This window comes from Nesoenas mayeri (assembly GCF_963082525.1).
Source record: "Nesoenas mayeri genome assembly, chromosome: 1".
Classification (NCBI taxonomy): Eukaryota; Metazoa; Chordata; class Aves; order Columbiformes; family Columbidae; genus Nesoenas; species Nesoenas mayeri.
In genome coordinates this window covers 4442856-4469517 of record NC_137541.1, presented here as the reverse complement: position 1 = coordinate 4469517, position 26662 = coordinate 4442856, and the positions used below count along the sequence as shown (strand labels likewise).

At 43.7% G+C, this 26662-nt stretch overlaps 1 long non-coding RNA gene across 3 annotated transcripts in view; it reads right to left on the bottom strand.

Annotated features, from left to right (window-relative positions):
- Nucleotides 1-985: 985 nt before the first annotated feature.
- The window catches only part of LOC308053208, a 132069-nt gene continuing 106392 nt past the window's right edge, over nucleotides 986-26662 (bottom strand). For 2 of the 3 annotated variants that reach the window (XR_013923615.1, XR_013923618.1), the window contains exons 4-6: nucleotides 4237-4320; nucleotides 2049-2163; nucleotides 986-1513 (exon numbers count right to left, since the gene is read on the bottom strand). This is a non-coding gene — a long non-coding RNA (uncharacterized lncRNA). The remainder of the gene's footprint in view (nucleotides 1514-2048; nucleotides 2164-4236; nucleotides 4321-26662) is intronic. The other variant, XR_013923616.1, reaches the window with a different exon arrangement.

Below are 26662 nucleotides of genomic sequence, written 5' to 3'. Positions count from 1 at the left end.
ATTGGTTGTCACCGAGAACAGCCTGGCTCCATCCTCCTGACACTCACCCTTTATATATTTATAAACATTAATAAGATCACGCCTCAGTGTCCTCTTGTCCAGCTCCAGAGCCCCAGCTCCCTCAGCCTTTCCTCACACGGGAGATGCTCCACTCCCTTCAGCATCTTTGTTGCCCTGCGCTGGACTCTCTCCAGCAGTTCCCTGTCCTGCTGGAACTGAGGGGCCACAACTGGACACAAGATTCCAGGTGTGGTCTCCCCAGGGCAGAGCAGAGGGGCAGGAGAACCTCTCTGACCTACTGACCACCCCCTTCTAACCCACCCCAGGTACCATTGGCCTTCCTGGCCACAAGGTCCCAGTGCTGGCTCATGGTCATCCTGTTGTCCACCAGGACCTTCAGGTCTCTTTCCCCTACACTGCTCTCTAATAGGTCATTCCCCAACTTATACTGGAATCTGGGGCTGTTCCTACCCAAACGCAATACTCTACACTTTCCCTTGTTATATTTCATTAAATTTTTCCCACCCAAGCGCTTGGCAGCTCCGTTTTTTCTCGTTATATGACACTCACACTCACCCTTTACGTATTTATAAACATTAATGAGGTACGGCATGATGAAGATTGAGAAACTGCCTGTCAGCTGAAAAACCAATTAATACCAACTGCAGTGAGAAAGAACTGCCTACCAGGATAGAAACTGAGGCTGTGAGGTCAGTTACGGATGTCTTTAAGGGATTCTTTTGTTTTGGTCATTTTCAACTTAAACCACAGCTATTTGGGAAAAGCTGCTTCATCTTTTCTTTTTCTGCACCATCAATCCCCCGGCGTTTTCACCACCAGCTTAATGAATTCCAACTATCAAAAGAGCTCATCCGCTATGTAATTTGTCTTTTTTTGTTTCCTTCGCTAAACAAGCAGGAAAAATGTTTTTAATTTGCAAGGCTGAATAAATACCGACTGCGTTTGCCAAGACTTTATTGACATTCGTAGCTGTCCACAAAGCTGACTGACTTCTCACAGAGATGGTTTGATCTCCTCAGGAATAAAACCTGCCCAAGATGTTAACCTTGCTCAATAAAATAAAATCAAATGAAAAGCAGCAGTTCAATAAGTATTACCAGGGTTAGTGAAACCCATTCATCCAGGATACGGTCCCAGAGCGGATTTTTGTTGATAGAAAGCTCATTTAACATTGGGACACCCACCAGCGCTCGCTGCTGCTTCTGATGCTGCAGTTCACGTCACCTTCAGCTGTACCGCTCTGACTCTCATAAACCAAGCTCAGCCAAACAATTCTAATTCAAAATGTGTTTTCGGTCATCTGGTTTTCCACGCGGTCAGGAAAGAGATGGCCCCGCATTGCTGCTGAGCTGGAAATGAACGGCTGGGGTTAGGCAGAAACTTATTAAGCTGGTACTAGCGAAAGACACGAACTGTGGAATTACGCCTTGGACGGCATTGAATCCCATCTCCCCTGCTCAGCTGGTCACGAGGAGTTGAGATGAGTTTTTGCCTGCAATGAAACACAGTTCTTGAACTTCCACAAGAAAATCAATACACCAAACTTCGAGGTTCTCACTTTGGTTTGACTGGTTTTTTATCAAAGTCCAGCTTTCCCCGTTGGCCGGCTGCCTGCATTTTTCCATTTAAATTTTGATTGTGTTACCTTAAAATCGCGAGAAATAAACCCTCCACAGCTAGAATTTAATATGGTCAGAAGGTCTGCACAGGCTTGACATAAATAGGTAAGAAGAAAAAGCATTTGGGTCTTCTGGGGGTGAATTAATGTCTTGACAAATGGTTACTGTCAAAATTTCCTACACTGGTGACAGTATTTCACATATCTCACTTTCCTTCCTGTACTGTAAAGCGCTACCAAATAAGCTGGTAATCTGAGTAACACTCCTGAGGAACAATCAAATGGTCCTTGAATAAAGATCAACATTTCCCACTAATGAAATATCTCTGTTATTTAACACATTTACCTTTTTAATTTCAGAAGCTTCTAACATGGAAAAGGTCTGACGGCTACAAGTTATTTACAATACCTGCTGATGCCAAGGAGTGATGCAGATGTGCTGCACCTCAGAAAAAACAGCCTTCATGTACAATTTTCTCCGTGTATTTCTGGAACAATTCGTTATTGACAGGTTTGTCCTCAATCTGGAAGAAAAAACACCATAAGCTGTTTGAATTAGTCTCTTTGTGTCATTCTTCAAAGAGATCAATTAAAATGCAACTTCACCATCATCCTTCTCTTTCTCCAGCCTCTCCCAAAGCTTTTAGTCAAGTTACCGCTCCTCAAAATCAAAGTCTACCACTAACCCCATCACTAGAATACACGTTCCCTATGGAAGGAGTAATTGGTGATTAGAGCTTCAAAATTCCGTGAAAGAAATTGCTGCCTCTGTGTTATACAGAGGTGCGTAGACACGCTTTGTAAGGTGTATCTAAATTAATCTACAAACCTCCTGCTGGATTACATTGAGTCCCAGTCCACCCACACCAGGGGAAATAATTCTTTGTGGAGGAAAGGTCTGTAAATAGCAGGTGCCAGAGAATCACCTACTGCGTAGAGCAACATCCTTGACGTACAAGTTGTCTCCGATTTACGCTGAATTCCGTTCTGAAACCTCTTCAGGCTGATTTGGGGGATTATTGGGAAATAGAAATCCTAAAAATACAAAAGCTTATCAAGCCGGGGGAAAAACAGTAAGATGTTTGTGTGACAAAGGCTTTGGTGTATGAATTATGCATTACCAAAAACTGCCTGCAATTCATACGCGAGGAGGGAGGTTTCTGTGCATCCAAATTCAAGCACAACGGGCACACGCTGCACTGCAGGGAATTACATGGAGTCCTGTAAAAACATCACCAATTCGAGTACCTTATTCTCCTTTTTCCCTGACTATTATTACATAGATTTGCATTATTTGTGAGAATTTGAGGTAGAAAACACTGCAACAACCTGTTAACCCCTTGAAATCAGAAGTTCAGAAAGGGCTACTGAAATGGGAAGGAAACAGGAATAGTCTGGTTCCAGCCTATTTCTGTCCGTGTTCCCACCCTGTGCCCATCACCATAGCAGCTGACTGTTCTTCCTCAGACAACGATCTTGGGGGTGACAGAGCCTGGAAAATACGTGTTTTCTTTTCTTCCCCAAGGGCATCACGATTTGCTGGATAAAAGTGGCAGATGTTCTACTTTAGAAACTGTCCAGGGCAACCATAATGAACAACGGAATACCCTGTTGTTTTCTTTACGCTCTGAATACATTTTTTCATTCCCACTGCCGGCTTAAAAAAATCTCACTGGGATCTGGGAGAAAACCAATGACCATTAGGGAAAAAAAAAGAGAGAAAAGATTTCTTCAGCTTCAAATATTTCTTCTGACTTAAAGCTTTTGGAATCTGAAGAGTGATGAGCATCATTTTTAGAAACCACCCTGGCAACGTAGCTGTTACATAAATTTCAATAGAAACGCTAATCCCAGCGCTGAACAGAAATGCCCCTGACATGAAGCACTCGGAACCCACACCTATTGTTTATATTCCTGTGCAGCACTTATATCTCTGGGCTCTTAAAACCAGGCGTTTGTGGCTTTTTTGCCCTTCTGCTTATCTTCAGCGCTGGATTAATTTACATTGCTGTATAAATGATCATGTTAAAAGAGGAAAGGTGACCTGGAAAGAAGTGCCATTGCGTAGCTTTTAAAAATAACAATATACACACACGAAAACTTATTTTTCTCCTCTTTTTTCCTGCTATAACACCAACTCAAATTCCGATTACTTCAAAAGACTCCACGATTACTGAAAAGAAGTGACATTAAAATCATCACGTAGAAAGAAAGACAGTAATTAAGAGCGATAAGAAACTCCATCAGACCGCTCCAAGTGTGATTGTTTCTAATCCCAACTGAATTCCCACGCCTGACAAACAGACTGCGGAGGATCTTTAAACTGAAAACAACTCCTCCCAGCATGTATGACACTGCAAAAAACCCCAAACCCAAGCCAGAAATACTTTCAGAGCAAAACAAATCACCTTTGAACCATCCTTTGTTATGCTGAAAAAGCAAACAATCAGAAATCGATTTCCACTTCCTACATACTGGTGCTGCACAGCGACAAACAATATATGCCAGATATATTTACATTATACTCTTCACAGCAGGAAACAGAACCAAAGCAGAGAACGTATTCAACCAATTTACTGAAAATGGAAATTATTTACCTTTTAATTTGTTTGTATTATAAACAGGTTTTCATAAACAACACCTTCTTTGGCATATGCGAGGCGCTCTCATGAGATCATCACCTGGAATTTATAAAATAGTTTATTTAAATACATGTTTGCATTTCCATTTTAGCTTCCCCTCATGAAAGAAGAAGAAGTTCACACCGCTATGGTACATTTTTACCAGTTTGGTTCCATTTCCCATCACCTCGTTTTATATAGAACGAAAGAACGTTACAGAAGCGCAGCTGGTTGACACTTGTCCCACGGCACCTCCCCTGGGTCTGTGTCCCAAAGCCACCAAGCAGCTCAGACCCTCCAGGAACTGCCCATCTCCTCAACCAGAAGAAAAACAACCACCCGGCGTGATGCATTCTCCTCCATTTCTGCGTATTTTTGGTTGTGTTGCCTAATTAAAGAGCTTGTTTCTTCTGGCTTTGAAGCGAGAGGGATGACAGGTTTACCTGAAGATTTTAGGGACTGATCAGTGGTCTGAAAGTTGCGCTAGAGACTGGAAGGGGCAGGAGGTGAGAGGGATCTTCACTGTGCATTGAACAGGGATGCGGCCAGTTCTGGAGCCCTCAGCACAGGACACACATGGACCTGCTGGAGAGGGGCCAGAAGAGCCACAGAAATGATCTGAGGCTGGAACAGCTCTGCTGGGAGGACACGCTGAGAGAGTTGGGGTGTTCAGCTGGAGAACAGAAGCTCCAGGGAGACCTTATTGTGGCCTTTCAGTGCTTAAAAAGGGCCTGTAAGAAAGATGGGGACAGACTTTTTAAAAGGGTCTGTTGTGACAGAACAAGGAGTGATGGTTTTAAGCTGAAGGAGGGGAGATTCAGTCTGAACATAAGAAATCATTTACACTGAGGGTGCTGAAACACTGGCCCAGGTTGGCCAGAGAGGTGGTAGATGAACCATCCCTGGAGACATCCCAGGCCAGGCTAGACGGGGCTCTGAGCAACCTGAGCTGGTGAAGATGTCCCTGCTCATGGTGGGACTGGATGAGCTTTGAAGGTCCCTTCCAACCCAAACCATTCTAGGATTTGATGATTCCACCATCTGGATCAACCAGCAAACATCTGTCAGCGCTGCAATCGATGACATCCACCCACAGTCTTGAATATTTACTGGTCCTTACTCCTCAACCCTTTGGACTACTCATGTTCATGTTATTTGACTACTGTTACAGGACGAAACACATCATCAGGATAAAAACAGACACTGTGTTTCAATAATAAACACTGATGTTGGCACATGCCATGAAAATTACAGAATTAATTAGAGGACCACAACATAACGCTCCACATATTAAACACAGCCAAGCAAGAGATGGCAAGAAGCGGCTGCTGGATTATGGAAATAACTTTGTTCTGCGGAGTGGTTTTGGCTTTAATTTGCTACAGCTATTGAACAACTTGAGCCGCATTAGAAAAATACGTCCCTATCTATCAGAAAAGCATTAACATGAATATATATCCAACTTACTTGTGATCTTATTAGTCTCTTCTCTGTAACTGGTTCCATCTTATGGAGCTGTAAGTAAAACCAGTATCTCATAATTTGAGCATTAAACTAAGGAAGGCCCAAGTTCTGTTTCTAGTCTGATTTTCTTTGGGACCCAAAAACTCTGTGTAGATTCTGTAGTTATGTAGATATTTACCTTTCCAGTGATCCCCAAGGGAGGCACTTTAAAGCTACTGTAGCACGACAGAGTCTCTATGATGGACCAAGTTACACTGATTCAGGAGCTTCAAATAAAACAGAATAAAAGGAGTTTGGTTCCTAGTTTACTGCCTGAGGGAAGGAAAAGCAAAGCAACATGAAAAAAAAAGAGGTAGCGTAATAGTGAGACAACAAAACATGATGTAAAGGCAGATTAACAGCCTGATGGGCTATCTGCTCCAGGCATCGTAGGAAGGTATAGCTTTAAAATAGAGGATTAAATTAAAAGGTATTTTTGTGGCATTTACAGAGGGTCGGCAGCTCCTTTCTGTTGAAACTGTGCTGAGCTGCAGCTGATCGCTATCAACTCACATGTGTGCAAGTCCAGCAGGACAGGGAACTGCTGGAGAGAGTCCAGCGCAGGGCAACAAAGATGCTGAAGGGAGTGGAGCATCTCCCGTGTGAGGAAAGGCTGAGGGAGCTGGGGCTCTGGAGCTGGACAAGAGGACACTGAGGGGTGACCTCGTTCATGTTTACAGGTATATAAAGGGTGAGTGTCAGGAGGATGGAGCCAAGTTTTTCTCGGTGACAACCAATGATGGGACAAGGGGTAATGGGTTGAAACTGGAACACAAGAGGTTCCACTTAAATTTGAAAAGAAACTTCTTCATGGTGAGGGTGGCAGAGCCTGGCCCAGGCTGCCCAGGGGGGTTGTGGAGTCTCCTTCTCTGCAGACATTCCAACTCGACTGGACACCTTCCTGTGTAACCTCATCTGGGTGTTCCTGCTCCATGGGGGGATTGCACTGGATGAGCTTTCCAGGTCCCTTCAACCCCTGACACTCTGTGACTCTGTGAAATATCTCCAGAGAGAAATATTAATAAAATGATGCAGAGAGGAGCAGATCTGGAACTTGACTGCCCAGAGACAGCAGTCAAATACATGTTCGGAGAGGAAACCTGGAAGAGAAACAATGCAGAATGTGCACGGAGAGAATGTAATTGTGTACATTAAGAATATAATTAAGAAAGATCACATCCACGTCCTGTCAGGATGGAATCTTGAGCTGGACAACAGGATTAATGGCTTTGAATGTTTGACCGGTGGAAAAAGGTAAGGATGAAGAAATAGTGCTAATATCTGGCTAAGAATAAGCAACTAGAAACTCCCAAGTTTCCAATGAATTCAAGAGGCAGACGCCAGCCTGGAAGAGGCGTAGGACAGAATCACACAGAACTGAAATTACCAATGAGCAGTGGAACTGCTTAATTCTAAAAATGTGGCCATTACTAGCCTAAGGCAAACTAAAACCAAAGGAACTCTAAAGATGTAATGAAGAAGAGCGTTAGCTCTTGATTCTGTTGGCATTCGAGCTCTCCTATTTGTAACAGAAATGATTAAATTAATTCATCAATTAGTAAATGAGTTCAGTTAGTTCACAGCATGTAATTAATTTTATTCTACTCTGTTAACAGCCACATCCTCATGACACTTTGTGATATTTTGCAAATCCAATTTAATTTGTTAGACAGGAAAGAGGGGAACCTGAAGGCAGAAATAAAAACTGAACAAAAGACGGATGCAAAACTTACTGAGATAACACACAAGAGAAATATAACAGCAGTAAGTACTGGCCAGCAAGGTCTGTTCCCTGCCCGGCAGCGCTGCCCATTAACTGTTCCATGGTCTGAGATGATGTGCACAAAGTGGCAGATGTCAGCCCATGACGATGTCCCCACACTCATTTCCCTCCAGTTGGGTTGGGTTTTCATTTTGTGCTCTCCCTTTCAGTCCCTTGGGAATTGTTTCATCGAGACATTTCCTTTTTTCACGGAATGGCTTCGGATTTTTTTTGTGGTTTTAATACCAACCGAGGAAAGTCACCCAATGTTATCCACACAATTGTCTACTGTGGCAACTGTGAAGGTTAAAAGGATGAAACGGTCAAAGTGATGACTGGGATAATAAAGTATGTGCTACATAACGCCAGCTGCAAAGGTCTCGACAAAATAAGGTTTAAGAAAAAAAGAAGAGAGCAGACTTTAAATGTAAAAACTGAAGTAATTTGAATGCAGTATTTACATAGATCTACACACTGAAGTCTGAGGGTAAAGCAGGAGCCAGGGAAGACTCTGAAGGGGTGTGGGATGGTGGTGTAGGGCAGCACTGCAAAGATGGGAGCAGGACCCTGGTTTAGATTGGATAGCAGCAAAAAATTTGATATGTAAAGCACTGTCAGGCATTGGAACAGGGTGCCCAGGGCAGTGGTGGAATCACCATCCCTGGAAGGGTTTAGAAAACGTGTGATGAGGTTCTTAGGAACGTGGTTTGAAAGTGGACTCAGCAGTGTTGGCTTAACGGTTGGACTTAATGATCTTAAAGTTCTTTTCCAACACAAATGATTCTACAATTTTATGTTAAGATCCACCTCTCAGCAACAGTGACTCCTCTAGCAGTTTATCACAACGGACATATGTTTGGTCAAGGAGGGAAATCAGCTGAACCACGTTAACATCAACAGACCACTGTTAAGCGCTCATTAACAGGAAAATTAAATTAGGTTTCTATCAATAACAAACATAAGAATTTTTTTCTTGTAGCGCCACAAAACACACACGACGGGAGCTTTGGGGAGCCCAGGCTTTCTGCTCAGTGGGTGCCCCTGCTGGCTGCAGACGGGTGCCCAAGTGCCCCCAGCCATAAGAATGGGAGGCTGCAGCATCAGTCGCACGACTGGTCTCTATTCTGCCTAAATTTTGGTATAATTTAAGTGCTTGGAGCCCAGAGAGATGAAACTCTCAAGTGAGGAGCTGCTTGGGCATCAGCACATGAGCCATATTAGAGCCTGATATTACCATTCATGACTGATGGTTTCCCACTGGGAGTGAGGGAACCTGCTTCCCATCTAGATTCTGCTGCAAGCCATTGAGGCAGACAGTTGCCTAAGCACCATGTAAATCCCCAGAAAGAGCTCAAAACCCACCAAAATGTGTGCATCGAGAATAGTGTAGCCAGCAGGACTAGGGAAATCATCGTCCCCCTATGCTGGGCCCTGGGGAGGCCAAACCTCGAAGCCTGGGGTCAGTTTCAGGTGACAAGGAAGCCCTTGAGGTGCTGGAGCGAGTTGAGAGAAGGGAACGGAGCTGGTGAGGGGCTGGAGCACAAGGGTGATGGGAGCGGCTGAGGGACCTGGGGGGTTCAGCTGGAGAACAGGAGCTGAGGGGAGACCTTCTGATCTCTGAACTGCCTGAAATGAGCTTGGAGCCAGGGGGGTCGGGCTCTGCTCCCCAGGAACAAGCGCCAGGAGCAGAGGAAATGGCCTCAAGTTGCACCAGGGGAGGTTTAGATTGGATATTAGGGAAAAATTCTACCTGGAAAGGGTTGTTGGGCCTTGGAACAGGCTGCCCAGGGCAGTGGTGGAGTCACCATCCCTGGAGGGGTTTAAAAGGCATGAAGAAGAGGTTCTTAAGGACATGGTTTAGTGTAGAACAGGGTTAACAGCTGGACTCAATAACCTTAAGGGTCTCTACCAGCCAAAACTGGTTCTATGATTCTAAAATCCATCCCAACACCAGAGCTATTCCCAGGACAAGGCCGCATAGGAGCACTGGTATTCACAACCTTCACGGGAGTCTGGACACTGAAACACTCACCCAGAAAGCGGAACAGCTCATTTTATGTCTTCTCAACCTTCATCTTCACACCACCCTGGACAACTGAAGCCATGCAGACCCAACACATGAGGCTGAATATCTCTCTGGAATAGTCCCTCCTGGTACCCAAACCTCAGAATGACTGATGCTCAAACCCCAGCCTAACAAATCACAAACAAGGTCCCTTCAAAGTGTCTCTCCTGGTTATTTTGATTCTGAAATAACGACAATTATATCACACCCACACCCCGGCCATTCTTCACCATAGCAGAAACATTCCCTCAGCCTTTTCGCTCTCATTCTGTCCCATTCCCATCCTGCTGAAAAATGAGCTCCGCTCTGTGATCCAAGACTTTTTCATAGCAGATGGGGGAATTATTTCCTAATCCTGGCCCAGGCAGCGAGTTCCACACCCAAGGGCAAAAATCCAGCTCCGAGGCATAAACTGGGCATCTATGTGATTTAAAATAACGTCTAAAAAATCAAAATCAAAATCAAAACCAGCTCAGTATTGGGTATTTCAAAAGACAGCGGATGTCACGTGTGCAAGAGGACACAGTTAAGCGCCTCTTTAATCTGAAGCTTAACATACAAAACCTTTCAGTTGCTACTTCTGTATTTCCACGGAAAATCAGAATATTCTGGATTAAAGTTTGTGTATTGGCAAAAAAAATGGATAATTAAAAGAATTGAGGAAATTCTTACAAGGACAGGAAGAAGAAGAGACAGAGAAGACAAAATTGATCCAGACTACGGTTTAGTACCAAAATAAGAATAGGGAATGACTACATTTATGTTTCAGGCATCACAGTTTAAGACAAACTGCAGGAGAAATGTTACAGTGGCTTGTTAATTTTATTACTAATAGTTAAATTAGACTTTACAGACTCCTTATGGACTTCCCTTCTTACAGCCTCTGCTTTATCTGCATTTTTTGCAGAGGAAACCACAGTAACTTATGCTACAAGGCAGTAATTCTGTCAGGGGGTTGGTGAGGAATATGTTATATTTACTCATATTTCCAGATTGGATGAGTTCTCTGTTTCCTATCCTCTCCAAAACATCAAACTGAAACTGCACTCACGCTGCATTCAAGCACCATAAAAGTTGTATTAGGTTTTCAGTTAAAACGAGGATAACGTGTCTTGTATGGATGGGACGAGATAGGCTAAAATACCTAAAATAACCGAGGTAAACATGCAAATCGCACTGTACAGATGTATAAAATAACGCAGACACGATGCAGGAAGCCAGAAGCCTGCCAGATAGGGGAAAATAGATTATAAAACTGTGACAATTCATTTAAAGCTGCATAATTAAGCCCAAACAACAAACAGATATTTTTCTTCTCCTTAAGTGCATCTCCCTCACTTCAAGTGCCAATATTACTAATATAATGCCTTGTACCACTGCCCATGAGTAAGAAAACCTTTTGTTAAATGTCATGGCTTTAGGAGGAGTCCAATACTCCAGTTTCAGATATTTTCAGATGCAAAGGAATGGAGGGGGAGAGCTATGATGCCCCAATCAAACTAGTATTTTTGTCTCCCCAAATCTATAGTACTATATCCTAAAAGAGGGATGCTGAGCATGTCTTCTGCATCCCTTCTCTGAAGCACTATCTGCTGTTTGAAACACCCTGTGGGGGAGATTTCCAACACACCGCTAGTCCTGAACAGCTCTGCCTCCTCTCCTCCCTGTGAGGGACTCCAGAGCAATGGGCTTTATCTCATTAATTCAGCAGTTTTTAGGAAACGACTTTTTCCTGCCAGTTTTTGAACCCAGAGGAATTTTCTAGATGCGCAGTGACAGTGCATGAGTAATAGCTCCCTCATTTAACTACCAGGGAGCCATAAAACAAAACAAATTGTTCAGCTTCCCAATGTTTTTCCGATTCGCTTTCCCTTTCCAAGCCCTGTAGCGCTCGCAAACATCCAAACTATCTAAGTGACGTCATTTATAGGCAGAATCCTTAAAGGAAACAACATGCCTGTAGCACGTTGCTCAATCCTCCGGTATTCTTGCGGTCATTGATTTTTGCCCCGGGGTAGCCGCAAGTCGTTTCATTTTTTAAAATAAGAGCTAGTAGTGCCCATGTGAAGTGTATGTCTCTGAAATCCACTATCAAAGGCTCACATGGCATTGGGAGAAGGAGCCGCGCTACTTCTGTCCCAGGTCCATCTCTTGTCATCGTGGCGAACGCTTGCGGTGCCCAGTGCCGAAAAGCGGGCTGGTGGAGCTTAGAACAGCAGCTTGATGTTCCTCCTGCACTTGAAAATAAATACTGGTCCTCTGTAGGGAAACAAGATATTCAGCCCAAAGGTGGGAATGCAGCTTTGTTTTACGCTCCCCATGGGGCAGAATTGTGTTAAGGAATCCCTCTGTACCTCTTCTAAGCAGAGGGAGGTTTCTGAAGCGCCTTCGCTGTTGATAACAGGTTCTTTACCCCATTTTGAAAATCTGGGAGTCAAACTATAACAACATGCAGGTGATTCAAGGAATTATCTGGAAGGCCTCAATTTCTACAGTAGTTGGTGTAAATGAGAGACATTTCCACATCCTGCCTTTCTTATTCAGGATAGACAAGCTGGTGCTCACTGCTGATACAGATGTTGCTTCCTACCCAACACGGTACCCAGCAATTCAGAAACTAAATACTACCAACATCTCTTTGTATCCACCACCAGCATGCAGAGTATCTCGTACGGTAACTCAGATTTGGAGAATATACACAGCAAAGAGAGAACACATCTTTAAAAACACAAAGGAAAAAAAACCCAGAGCAGAACAGGATACCGAACTCAACCCTGAGAAATGAACAGGTTTGAGAATATTTATATTTAACATCTATTTTGGTAAGACTGCAGAAATGCTAACAAACTACCGTCGCTTTCTGAACAATCCTTTAAGATGCTATTGTAATCCCCATGCTATAGATAGCAAAGAAAGGACCGAATAAAGTCAGTTCCGGGTGACCTGAGTTCAGTGTTTTTACTGAAAAAATGTGGTTTATGTCAGGAAAACTTCTGCTCTTTTGGCCTGAACAGGATTTCAGGGCCACAGACTGAAAACCATTTCAGACAGCCCTAACATCTCCCACCACTGAGACTTTAATTCTATCTTCTAATGAGCAGCAGATAGCAAAGGAATGAGATAAACCAGGAGCTCCAAACCACAGTTCCCAACACATCTGGCGAAGCAGTGAGGAGACCCATTAAACGTGCGGAGGTCAGTGACCTCTCAGATTTCTCCAGGCCATGGCTAGAAAATATAACAGCCGAATGCTTCTTCCCTTGCAGAGGGAACTGCTGGCGCTCTGCTCTCCATCCATCTCCAAGTCAAAGGTTTTGATACCAAGGAAGAATCAGCAGCGTTAAACACACGTCTGAGACAAAAACAAATGGTGATGGTTTTAAACTAAAGGAGAGGAGATTCAGGATAGACATAAGGAAGACATTTTTTATGATGGGGGTGGTGAGAGCCTGGCCCAGGTTGGCCAGAGAGGTGGTGGATGAACCATCCCTGGAGACATCCCAGGCCAGGCTGGAGGGGGCTCTGAGCAACCTGAGCTGGTGAAGATGTCCCTGCTCATGGCAGGGGGGGCACTGGATGAGCTGTGAAGGTCCCTTCAACCCAAACTATTCTATGATCTGAGATCTACGATTCAAAAAAATAAAGTGATCAAAGTCATCGGGAGACTTTTTTGAGCAGAAACCCCAGCCCAGAGCCCCATGAGCCTCACTGCGGGTTGGGTATTCAAACACCTCTAAGGACACAGCTTGTTAAAATCTGCCTCTTCACATTGATATATAATTGGCAACAAAGGTGGGAACAACTTGTGAGCTTAGCTTGTCACATCACCTTTATGAAAGAGTGCGGAGGTACCGATGAGAAACGGGGATTTTCGTCCGGACTGAAATACACAGCAGACACTGCGGCAGATGGCGCTGGATGAATTGAAACAGATCTGAAAAGTTCAGGGCATTTCAGAGAAGGTTCATGTAAGGCAAGACAAGGTAACAGCTTAAGAAATACAGAATAGTGAAGAGAGACAAAAAAGTACTCCTATTCATCCTTCTGACATATGGAGACATGCAAAAACTAAAACCATTATAAATATTTAGGCATTTTCATTACAGTTACAATTGAATATCGATCGGTCCCAACACGTTGGCACCCACACAAACACACATGAAGCCACCACTGCCCTGCTCGGTGTGCAGCATAAAGGGTGAGGGAACCTCTTTGCATTTGTTTAAATGCAAAGCACAGATAAAGCACAGACCTCAGGAGAATATGCCAAAGCCAAAGGCTTGGGAAGGGGTAAGAAATCAAGTTTTTGGATAGATAACGAGAACATCCATGAGTATTTGATCAGTTAGTATGAAAGAGGAGGAATGAGCCCTCAAATCACAGAATCACAGGATGGTTGTGGTTGGAAGGGACCTCTGGAGATCATCCAGTCCAACCCACCTGCTAACGCAGGGTCACCAGAGCAGATCACAAAGGAAGGTGTCCAGGTGGGTTTGAATGTCTCCAGAGAAGGAGACTCCACAGCCTCTCTGGGCAGCCTGGGCCAGGCTCTGGCATCTCAAAGGAAAGAAGGTTATCCTCATATTCAGATGGACCCTCCTGTGCTTCAGTCTGTGCCCGTTGCCCCTCATCCTGTCACTGGGCACCACTGAACAGAGTCTGGTCCATCCTCTGACACCCACCCAGGAGATATTTATAACCATTGATGAGATCCCCTCTCAGCTTCTCTTCTCCAGCTGAACAGCCCCAGCTCTCTCAGTCTCTCCTCATCACAAAGATGCTCCAGATGCCTCAGCATTTTCATAGCAGCATCTCAGCACAAGAACTTCTCTCTGCCCAGAGGTTCTGTTGCTGCTGGGTCACAGCAGATTGGTACCAGTACATCAGCCCTTCACGTCTGAGGGCCAGAGGGTGATGAAGTGTTCAGGACCTGATGGTGATGCAGAGAACATTAACAGCCTGACACTGAGCTTTCTGCTTGTACAAGCCAGGTTTTTACCATCATCAGGCTATAGATCAGCCATCCACCCGTGATGCTCCAAGCTCTGGTTGATTCATGTATAAGATCAGCCAATATTAACGTAAAGGTCCGTTACACTCAAAGGTTTTGAAACTCCAGCCTGCTCAGTAAACTGAACAAGGAAATAATTCCTGCCTTACCATGTCCCCAAAAGAATCAGAGACACAATGTACCCAACAGCACACTCAATTTGAAGCTGTTCAGTGGATGTTTGGACAACAGAAAGGATCAGTTAAACCCTGCCCTAAGTAGCTGCAGAATATCAGTCAATCAATACCATTTGAAAACAAAACAAAATAAATAAAATCTACTTATTCTTGTGCTTGGGAGGGCATGAGAGAGAAGGAAAGGAATTTTAAGTAAGCTTATAGAAATCCACAATAACACTGATTCAAGATTTTATTTTAGAGTGCTTTATCAACCAAGTAAAATATACACATCTCTGACAGGAGAACTGAAGCAGGAAAATGCAAAACAACCTGTCCAACCTCACAGAATGAAGGAGAAGTACAAAAAGAATACGGGTCTACAGGCTCCATGTCTGTGTCCTATTACCCTTCTAATTAAAAAAAGAAAAAACAAAACAAAACAAATCTTGCGGTGCCTTTGTTGGCCACAGCTTTTGAGAACTTCCCTGGGTTCTGGTCCCTGCTCTGCTGTGTACCTGTCATGGAACCTTTACATCAAGTGCTCTCCCTAAAGTTCATCTCCCCCATCACTGAAGTTGGAGTAACAATATCCACAATTCCTTAGAGCAAGCTTTAAATTGGACAGCTGTTTGTACACAAAGTAATGATAAATAATTTATCTGCAAAGCCATCCGGGGTTATGCTCAATGCACTGCTACACATACAAACTCATTGAACAGGCTGGGAATCTCCATTACTATTTGTGATAGCACAGAGTTATTTGGGTTGGAAGGGACCTTCAAAGCTCATCCAGTGCCCCCCCTGCCATGAGCAGGGACATCTTCACCAGCTCAGGTTGCTCAGAGCCCCGTCCAACCATTGATGAGATCCCCTCTCAGCTTCTCTTCTCCAGCTGAACAGCCCCAGCTCTCTCAGTGTCTCCTTAACACAAAGATGCTGCAGACCCCTCAGCATCTTTGTGTCCCAACGCTGCACTCCCTCCAGTAATTTCTTGTCCTTCTTAAACTGGGGAGCCCAGAACTGGACACCGAACTCCAGATGTGGCCTCCCCAGGGCAGAGCAGAGGGGGAGGAACAACCTCCCTTGACCTGCTGGTCACACTTTTCCTAATGCACCCCAGGGACCATTGGCCTTCTTGGCCACAAGGGCACCATCCTCTCCCAGGGCTCCCATCACCGAAGTCTCTGGTACCGGCTGCTGTCAGAGACGTTACCACAGCACAAAGACCACAAGTCTGTAGCTCGACATTTCAGAAAGACGCATGGTGCTCAGAGTCTGGACAGCGTTTCCAAAGCTGCAGGGCCCGTCAGGCCAGCTGATACATCCTCATTAAAACAAAACAGGCAGGGAATGACACCAGCATCGGACAGACAGCTCTCAGGATGAGGTCACCTCCCTTTTCCTTCAGAAATGAAGCGAGGAAGTACAATTAACGATAATTAAAAACGCCTTTCACAAAGAGACACTATACTTTCATTATCCCTCTCGAAGCCTAATCAAAAGCATCACAATGGGCTTGTTGATGTGCTTTTTTAAACCAAGACATGCTAAAAGAAAGAGTCCAGTAATTAAGAACAAAAATCCCATTTTTCTTAGATGTAGTATTTTGCGTAAAATTATAAATTGTCCCCTTCTTCATTAAAAGAACTACTCAATGCTCTACTAGTTAGCCATGGCAAAAGACTATTAAAAATGCTTAATGGGTAAATAAATGTGCTTATGACACTGAAACTTATATGGGAAGTGTAAGCAAAAAGCTGTAATCACACCCATGAAAAGTTACTTGCTTTGAGACTCATGATTTTCTTCTGCAAAGTGTTCCAGCTGCATAAAAATATTAAGTTTCTTTGCATCTCAATTGACTGTTACAGATTCTGAGCCGTTGACATGAACTGGTTTGTATTTCAAACTACTTATTATTCAGGTTTGTTTCACCTTCTGTGTCAGAGGCAAAAAGAGTGGTTGAACCATTAGGGATCCTGCAGCATCTGGACAGCATTTCAGCCCATCAAATATAAAGTGTCTGCTGCTGGGTGAGCAGAATCATTCTCAGCGATAAAATGCATCTCCAGCAATTACAGTGGATACTTGCATGAAGATTTAGTAGCCTGAACACAGCACCTGTGCCTCCTGTTATTTTCAGTGATGTTCAATACCCTGCCTGGCTCACCTACAACTCCCAGAAAACTTATTCTATACCCACCAGCCCTGTAAATATGTCCCAGGTGTAACCTGAAGCGTCTCAAAGGCACCAGACACCAAAGTGCAGATAGTTGCATCCATCCTTGTGCACTTGCAGACCCATGTGCACGTGTATGATGCTGTCTGGCCTCTGCATCACAGCCAAATCCCAGCCACGTAGCCTGCTGCACATCTATTAGTCTAATAATAAGTTTAAAACCCCTTTAAAATGCTTTTATTTTTGTTGTGGACATTAAAAGTGCCACTGCTTTTTATCAGGAAAGATGCCTTTATGTTGGTGTTTCTACCAAAGCTGCCAAATCAGATTTACCAGCAGAGCTTTGGGGTGCAGATTAAACCTTGGCAATTGGCTTTCGCCCAGAAACCCGGCTCCTTAAATCGCTTCTGAAGTGCGATTACCTTTATATAGATTTACTGTTATAACCCCGGAGCGACCCTGCTGTTATGCAGCACACCCTACGCACTTGGGGGCTGCCCACAGCATCTCATGGGCACGTGGGTCTTCCTCTCCCAGTAGGGTAGGTGAACGATTTTCTTGAAATGAAGCAAATTTTAGGGCAGAAGGGTTAAGTCTAGGGAACTGGAAAGAAGAGGGTTAAGTGGAATCATGCCATGAAGCCCACCTGCCCAGCCGAGGAGCCAACGATGATGATGATGCTCAATGAGGATGCTCGAGAGGTTCCAGCCAGCAGCTGAAAATAGAGGTGGGGGGCGTGGAAGGGAAGGAAACACATATTCTGAAGCAAGAGATCAACCCAGTGGAACGCATCAGCGTTTAAATTAAGGTTTTCTGAGGGACTGAACTCCACAAATCCCCACTGGTACCCAAGGGCAGCTCTAAAGGCTGAGGATGCCGTGACACGAGCAGATCGTTCTGTCACCGCTGTTTCACAGACATTTGCAGCCGGGCTGAGTGTAAACAGGGAAGTCACGTGGCATCCGTAGTGTCACGTCGTGACTTCCCTCGTGTCGCACAGGCTTAGAACATTCCCTTCAACATCTATTTACCCCTGCAAAAATGGGAACTTTTAAGCAGCTCCTATTAACAATGCCTCCTCCGCGGCTCAAGAATCCTTTTTGGGATGCTAACGTGTGTTTTCCACTTCCTTTCCCTGCAGCGTATAGAACAGAAACAAATCCGAGTGCTGACACAGTAAGTAGATTGATTGCAGTATTTAACTTTTTTGGACAGAGTCCCAATTTCAGTCTGATCCGCTTCGCAGATAGGAGGCTGTACATTGTCACATAGTTTGTAAACGCGCTTGCTACACTGATTTAAGTAGATAGGCAGGGCTGTGCATCTGCATATCAGAAAGCCAGATCGTGCACGCTGCAGATGCGTTTTTCTCAGAATAATAAACTAGAGATTTATGGAAAACAATACAGAAATCATTTTATGGGCTGCTTACAAACGTGTCTAGATGATCTTTCGAGGTCCCTTCCACTCGCTAACATTTGGTGATTCTGTGTAGATATAAATACAGGTCAAATCTGCAGAGAGTGTGTAAATCTGCATCGTCGCGTTTTAAAAGCAATTTGAAAATACAACGTTTTATGACAGTTCAGAGAACACGCCTTTGAGACAGCACATTTGGGCTGTTTTCTCCTATTATGACACTGCTGACCGTGGATCACACCAGGCTCTGCGAACAACTCCATTTTCAATCGTTGATTCATATGACAGGTGAAATTTTCCGAGTGCTCAGCATCCAGAAGGTGTCACTGCCAGCTGGAATTAAGCACACAGGGCCCGTCTGCTGCTTGGCACTTGGGAAATCTGGTCTTTTAAAGGATGGTTATACACTTAAAATGGAAATGTATTAATCAGGACGTATCAGCAAATATATCTGAAGTACAGAAACAGCTCAGAAGCTCATTTTCCTACATATTGTAAAAGCAGCAATTCATTGTTCCTTTTCCAAAGTCATGCTAACACATAAAGCTGCTTCTGTTCTTTTTTTATTCGTAATACCGCTTATGCAGCAATACCCGTTATTTAAGAATGAAAATGCTAATCTCCAGTTATTTCACGTTGTAGTTATCCCACTCTTTGACACAATTTTATGAAGTTCATTCAAGAAGGAAGGTGGCCTGGGTAATGTAAATGGCAGCACGACAATTACCTGAACATACCTTTTAATGGACATACCATTTTGAGACAAATTTGGACAGAAATTCGCCCCTTATGATATGGTTATGATTTGCACATACAATTTCAGACCCAAACCTTGAAGTTTCCAGGTATCTCCTGAATGATCAGAGGAAGAAGCTTCTCAGATCCCTCACTACACGTTAGCTCATTAGCATTTCTTCTAGTTAATAAACCTTAACGTCTTTAAGCAGACAGATTATTCTTTAACAAGTGTATTGGTGCTACTAGATTGAGCAAGACAGAAAAATAGTGAGAACTTATTTCTAGCAAGAAATAATAAGGCGCTTTGAACTGTTTTTCAGACCAAACTGTACACTGACAAGTCCTTGCACAGGAGTCTCCATCCACAAAACATGTGAAAAGGGTGGCATGAATCTTTCTAGAAAGGTGTATGACAAATATTCCACATGGGAAGGACTATAAAAATGCTATTACACACAGATATTTTTAACATGAGGCAAATGGGACATCCCGCACGCAGCGACAGTTTTAGGGCAGCGATCACCATTGAAACACGTGGCTGATCGCAGGGAGCAAAAAGGAACAAGATTCAGACGAAACCACAGGATCACAAGGGATGGGTGATGCACTTTTTACCACCCTCCTCGCCCTACCCTTATTTCAGCATTGCAGAATGCTGAAAAAACAAACCAAACCAATAATCCAAGTTCTTCTTTAAGCTGTCTGGTTGTTTTCCTCTCAGCATTACAGCCAATAACGCAAACAGCACTAATTACTTTGATTTTACTGAGACCAAGTGGTTCCCTTCACTTTCTCTTGAGTAACAAGCAAACAGAACTAATCCAGGTAACGAAAGTATTAGAAGACACTATCTCCAGAAATAAAACCTCTTTTACATCAGCAGGAAATAAGATAATCCGCGCGCATTTCAGCCTATTTCCATTTTGTGTTTAAAATGCTGGCTGGAGGGCTCAGAACTCTACAGGGCAGAACTGAATATAAGCCAAACAAAAGGGATATATTATATTTCTGAGCAACGCACCTTTCGACCATGTTGTTCTGAGTTTTCTCCGTAGCGTCTAAAATCTACCGCTCCATTGTGTAATCCCAAGCCTGGCAAAAATTAAGAAATCTCTCCTGTGGTAGGTTACTGCACCTGCCCCTACAGGTAATAAAGGATTAGAAGGATCAGAATTGCAGTGGTTATGAAACTTTTCTTTCCTGCTCGGTGAGAAGCTAATTTCTTACAGTTAAAATGAAAGCAAGTGGTTGTGCTTTAAAAAAAAAAAAAGGAAAGAAAAACAACATAATGAAAAGGAAGCACACACCCATATGGAAAAAACCAGCAAAAGACGAAGCAGGCTTATTACAAATGTTTTGTAACCTTGCCACCGCCAAAAGTAAACAATTAATTAAACAAGAGGGGAAACGTCAAGGTTTTAATTCCTGTGTATTCTCAGGATCTTGTAACTGTCCGCAGCTCCATGGAGGCTGCGGGATGGTCTTAGTGACCACTGCGCTAAGTTTGAGTATCAAAGGTAAAGGAAACAAACTTCTAGTTTGGGTTGAAACTGTAAATATTTTAAGTGTCCCTGCGATTTCACAGATAGCAAATAAAAGCAGGGTTTTATATAGCAATTCCATTCCTGCAGTTCCTAAAGCACGTGGAAACACTACTGGGATTTCTGCTTATGTAAGAAATGCAAATTTGGGGTTCTGACAGATCTACAACCCAAAAGGCTCGGATTCAACATACCCACACATTCCTCTGCGTCTCACTCCGCAGTTACCACAGCATTTTAACACCACCAAAGAGATTTGCTCCGGTTTAACATTAAGAAACATCTGCCTAAGTGCAGTTTCAGATTAAAAAGTGTAAACGCTGCTAGCTTGGCCACACTTACAAGATTTATAGGAAATTTAGTTTGCAACAAGTGACCACATTCAAAGATGAGAAAGATTTCACTCACCGCTTAGGGATACTTTTAAAAGTTAGCAAACCCTGACGGATTTTCCAGATGCCCATGTAACCATAAAAAACGCAACTATCCTGAGTGCACTATCAGCAGGTTTGCTGATGATCTTTCAGCAGGTTTGGACTAGATGATCTTTCGAGGTCCCTTCCAATCCCTGACGTTCTGTGTGATGACACCAAGCTGGGAGGAGTGGCTGACACTGGAAGCTGTGCTGCCATCAGAGACCTAGACAGGCTGGAGAGTTGAGGGGGGGGAAAATTAATGAAATATAACAAGGGAAATTGTAGAGTCTTGAATCTGGGCAGGAACAACCCCAGGTTCCAGTATAAGTTGGGGAATCAACTATTAGAGAGCAGTGTAGGGGAGAGGGACCTGGGGGTCCTGAGGACAGCAGGGCAACCATGAGCCAGCACTGGGCCCTTGTGGCCAGAAAGCCAATGGGACCTGGGGTGAGTTAGAAGGGGGTGGTCAGTAGGTCAGAGAGGTTCTCCTGCCCCTCTGCTCTGCCCTGGGGAGACCACACCTGGAATCTTGTGTCCAGTTGTGGCCCCTCAGTTCCAGCAGGACAGGGAACTGCTGCAGAGAGTCCAGCGCAGGGCAACAAAGACGCTGAAGGGAGTGGAGCATCTCCCGTGTGAGGAAAGGCTGAGGGAGCTGGACAAGAGGACACTGAGGGGAGACCTTATTAATGTCTACAGATATATAAAGGGCGAGTGTCAGGAGGATGGAGCCAGGCTCTTCTCGGTGACAACCAATGATAGGACAAGGGGTAATGGGTACAAACAGGAAGGCAAGAGGTTCCACTTAAATTTGAGAAGAAACTTCTTTATGGTGAGGGTGGCAGAGCCTGGCCCAGGCTGCCCAGGGAGGTTGTGGAGTCTCCTTCTGTGCAGACATTCCAACCCGCCTGGACATCTTCCTGTGTAACCTCATCTGGGTGTTCCTGCTCCATGGGGGGATTGCACTGGATGAGCTTTCCAGGTCCCTTCCAGTCCCTGACATTCTGGGATTCTGCATGTGAGTGATGCAACCTGAGCCAAAACCGCCCATGGACAACGCAACGGTGAGCGCGGGGTTAAAATGCTCCTTCCAGCAGGTTGCTCCATAGACCAGGTATCCATCCTGCTGCCAACTTCACATGCAGACAAAAAAAAAGTAGTTTTCATCAAAAAATAGGTCTAACAAGGGAAATCTCTCATGCTGGCCAGCTACTGGATGAAAAACTTGAAGAGACTCAAGGATTTTTGAGTATAAAACCACGTATTAGTTGTTTCTTAGTAAATATACACCTTTTTGGCAGCTAACTGAAGCCTGTAACTTCCTGCAGTGGTCATTCACCTCTATCTGGGCTTCAAAAGGACTTGCTCTGTTACAATAAATATTGAAAATGTACCACGCACAGCTTAATATAACTTAACAAGATAGTAAAGCCATTATTTTGAACAATAGCCTGACTGTACCTGACTAGAGAGGTCACAGCTGGGGCTGTAACTCTGCCATGGTAAATTAAAAACAGTTACGTATTAGTCCCGGTGAACTATGTCCAGCCTTCAGCAGTTATAGTGAAATATCCTAATAAAAGCCCCATCAGTCAAGGTTTGATGATAATGATTTAAAGTTACTTTACCTTCCCGCCTCATTTGTTAAAATGAAAGGATCTTCAAGTTTGGGAGATGCCTTTTTACTGATGTGTATTTGTAAATCCAGCATATCCCTCATCTTCATACCTTTTATTTGTTCTCCCACCTGCAGTTCTTGGGAATACAAACTACAAGAAGTTTCTGTTGTGCTTCTCTTTCTCTGTAACTTCACTAGAGCCGAAATTAGAATTACGGTCTTATATTTTTCTGCAGGAACAATAGCAAAATACAACCGTCTGACCAAGGTGAAGATTATTGTTCACTGCACAGACTCAGGGAAGTTTAAGGAGAGTAAATGATCCTCCATCCAACGAGCTGGAACGCAACGGAGGTCTCGATGGGCTGATGCTCAGCCCGCAGTCCCTGCACCAGCGCTGGTTGTTGGTCCCTTCTGCACGTCCCAATGGGGATTATTGAGTTGGTACCAGATTTTCAGGTATCACAAGAGCTGCCTCATAATGCTGTTTCAACTTTTTCGCTACATACCTCCCCATCTACTCACCCACTCCTCCCTCCTCTCTCACTTGCCTCTCATTACCCGCCCACTTGCATTTTCTCTTACTCACACGCTAACCCACCCATTTACATGGTTTTCATTCATCTCCCCATTCGGTTACACAACCTGATCCTCAAACACCTTCAATCCACTCACTACTAGTAATTTTACCTCCTACGATATGCTTGTCCTCGCCTCTCTCATCAACATTCCTGCTCTGTATTGAGCTTTAAGGAGACAGTTTAACAGCCAAAGGTCCATCAGGCTCCTGTCTCTCATGGGGCAAAACCAATGTCCATTTGTCTTTATGGTCACAGAGTATTTGTTTTGTGGGGATATCGATCTCAATCTTTGCGGTTGAGACAATGGAAAACTTGGAGACAACCTTGCTTGGGCGCCTGGGGCTTCTGGTAGCGAAGGCCAAGCCTTGAAGAAGAAACAACAAACAAGAAACCCTCAAATGCCACCAAACAAGTGAAACTATAAAAAGAAGCAATAGTTATGAAGTGAAGAAACTTTGAGAAAAAGAAAGGATATTGGAAAACTCAAATAGTACATTACAACTTCCACTGTTTCTGTCACTAATGGAAACCACAATGTTTAAATTCTCCCTGTAATGCCCTTTGCAGACTTGCCTGCGCACATCGCTTCCCACAATAGAGTTAAAAATCATTAAAGATACACTGGCATAACTCCCCCATATAAAAACGTTTTCATTTCTGAGTAAAACTGGCTTTTTCAGGTAATTTTCAATCATTTCTTAAGTGACGCCAGAACTCATACACCGGAATAAAATACGCGTCTGAAAAATTATCCTATTAGCAGTTCAGTTTAAAAGCTTATCTTCAATCAGCGTAACTTTCCCAAATCCTGAAGAACTGAGTATGCAGCACTTAAAGGCCGTGATACATCTAATATTCAAGAGTAATACCATTCCGCTCATATTTAGAGGCGGTTAACACCCCAGAGAGGATTACTGAAAGATGAGAACGCAGACTTGAAATAATACGGTGAAACAAAGAAATGGAAAAGTTTAGGCCAAAGAAAAATCTCGCCATCAAACTTGATGGAAAAGACTCCGGAAGAACCAAGTGGAAGGCCAAGTTCTTAGAGTATCTGCAGTCATAAACCATGGAATGAAAACCAAAATAACGTAGCAGAAAACATGTACTGGCAAGAATTTGGTCTGGGTGATGTAATGAACTTTCCATCTCTAACATCTCTGATTCCGTAATTCCGTAGAAGCGCTTAGCACAGGGCTGGCAAACTGTTGCAGCAACTCAATCGCCTGATTATTGTGCGATAATCAAAGTGTTCAATTAAAAGGAGCTCCTGGATGTTGCAGCCGCTCCCGTCCAAAGTCCCGCGGTACGGTGCCAGCAGAGCCTGATCTGAATGGCAGGCGGGCGGTAATTACAGAGTTGTGGGGAGCTCTCCTAAACAGGCAAAACAGAGTTTAAGTAATTAAAGAGACAATCATCATCTTTCTCGCAAAACGCCCCCGGGGTCAACTTTTGACAAGAGGATTTGATAATACAGAGTTCAACTCTGTCAACATTCACGCATGCAAATAGCTTCACTCATACATGCAAGGAAGCGTTTAGCGTGGTTGGTTCTATACTATACGGCATTTTGCACTATTTACACTTGATTTGTGTGCTGAGAAAATCCTCCCTTAGGGTAAAATACCAGCTTGTTGCTCGGATCATGTGCTTTGTTTGCTGTTTGCAAGTTATTAGGTAAGCGCGCATGCAGCAAGAAGACGGCGCAAAAAGACACATGGCACAAACAAACCTTTTGATGTTGAAAGCATATGTATGAGAAAAACAGATGATAAGAATGAGATAAATGCCACAAGCCTATTAGGCTTGATAAATATTATTTCTGTATTACTCTTAAATACTTAAGCTCCGAAAACAGAAATATAAAAGGATGACGTTGACTACTCAGTCTACACAGATGCTTAAGTTAAATGTAGAGACTTAAAATCCAGATGCCAAAGGAAAACAGGGAAGAAGAAAAAGCTTGTTTTGGAGAACAAGGTGAAATTAGGTCTTGCTTGAGCTCCACTGTGATTAAGAGATGGGGAGATGAGTTATTCTGAATAGGTTGAACTGAACTTCACGCAGGTGTCACTGAAAGGGACGGTCCCACCTCCTCTGTTTGTCACCATGAGATCCTGCTATTTTTCCATTTACTGAGTTGGAACAGTTTGAATTTTCCCAAAAGAAAAGCAAAGGAGAAGCCAAAAAATCTAGTTTGTAATCAGATCAGCAAATTGAGGTGGCTCAACCCAAAGCCAACATGGTCATGAGCGACAACCATTGAAGAAGTCAAGAGTTGAAAGCGCATGTGAAACCTCACGCTGGTCACACCAAAACAACTACAAGACAATACGTAAAAATCACAGTAATCCAAAAACATGTCCACAGAAGATAAGGAAAAGGGGTAGAACCCTATATTCTGGTCCCTTCTCCAGGAATTGCTCACTCCTACTGTGCTGTAGATTAGATAAAATGTATAGACGGCTCCTTTTACACTAAAGCTTGAAAAATAGAACCTATGAGCTGTGCAAATACACTTGAGAGCCAGTGAGAGCTCTGCCCTAACAGGAGAACAGCATCTGCCTACCTGTATTCTTGGAAATATTTTTATTTTTAGTGGATAAAAGTAAATGAAAGAGCAAAGCTGAGATCTTCAGTTATGACTCACTCCCGCCAACCTCATGTTTTGGCAATAAAGCTGCATATAAGCTCTCCCAGGAGCCTGTAATAACAGGTCATATGGGGAATTTCGGTAGCCGCTGAGGTCCTTCGAAGTCACAATTCAGGTGGCGAGACTTGGATTAGAAGTTAAGAACACCCACTAGTGTCCATTTACCATAGCGGTGAACCCCAAAAGCCACAGCACTGCCCAGAGCTTGCAAAATATATGGGAAGCAAGAGAATTGGGAATTGAGAGAATCAGATGGAAAGAAGCTGTGGTGGGATCTTACCAGGCCCCCGGCTGGGGTTGGGCATAGACTCTGCAGGCTCCTTCCAACCTTCTCTCCGTCGCTCCCTCGGTGGCAGTATATGAATCCCTGAATAACACTCCTTTTCCTCCCACTGTAAACCACACTCAATATTCCTAGACTATTTTCCACTTCATTCCAGATTTTTTTGTACCTTAAACTTTGCCACCCAGCATGAACAGAGACACAGTGGCACAGTGGAGTAGCCATACCTCGGACCTTGTTTAAATACTAAACTAAAAAGTAGGAAGAAGAAGTAAGGATTAGACTTCTGGACCACATCTGAGCTTTTGAGTTCATCTCTGATCTTCCTGGAGCAACAAAGATACTCCAGTGTTGATGTTAGGATCTTCCCAAGTTATGATCCATGTTATTCTTCTATCCCCTTCTCTCTCACGGGTACAACTCCATACCTCTGGATACTCCTTTACTCCCATCCTTCTCAAGGGTAAATCTTAATATC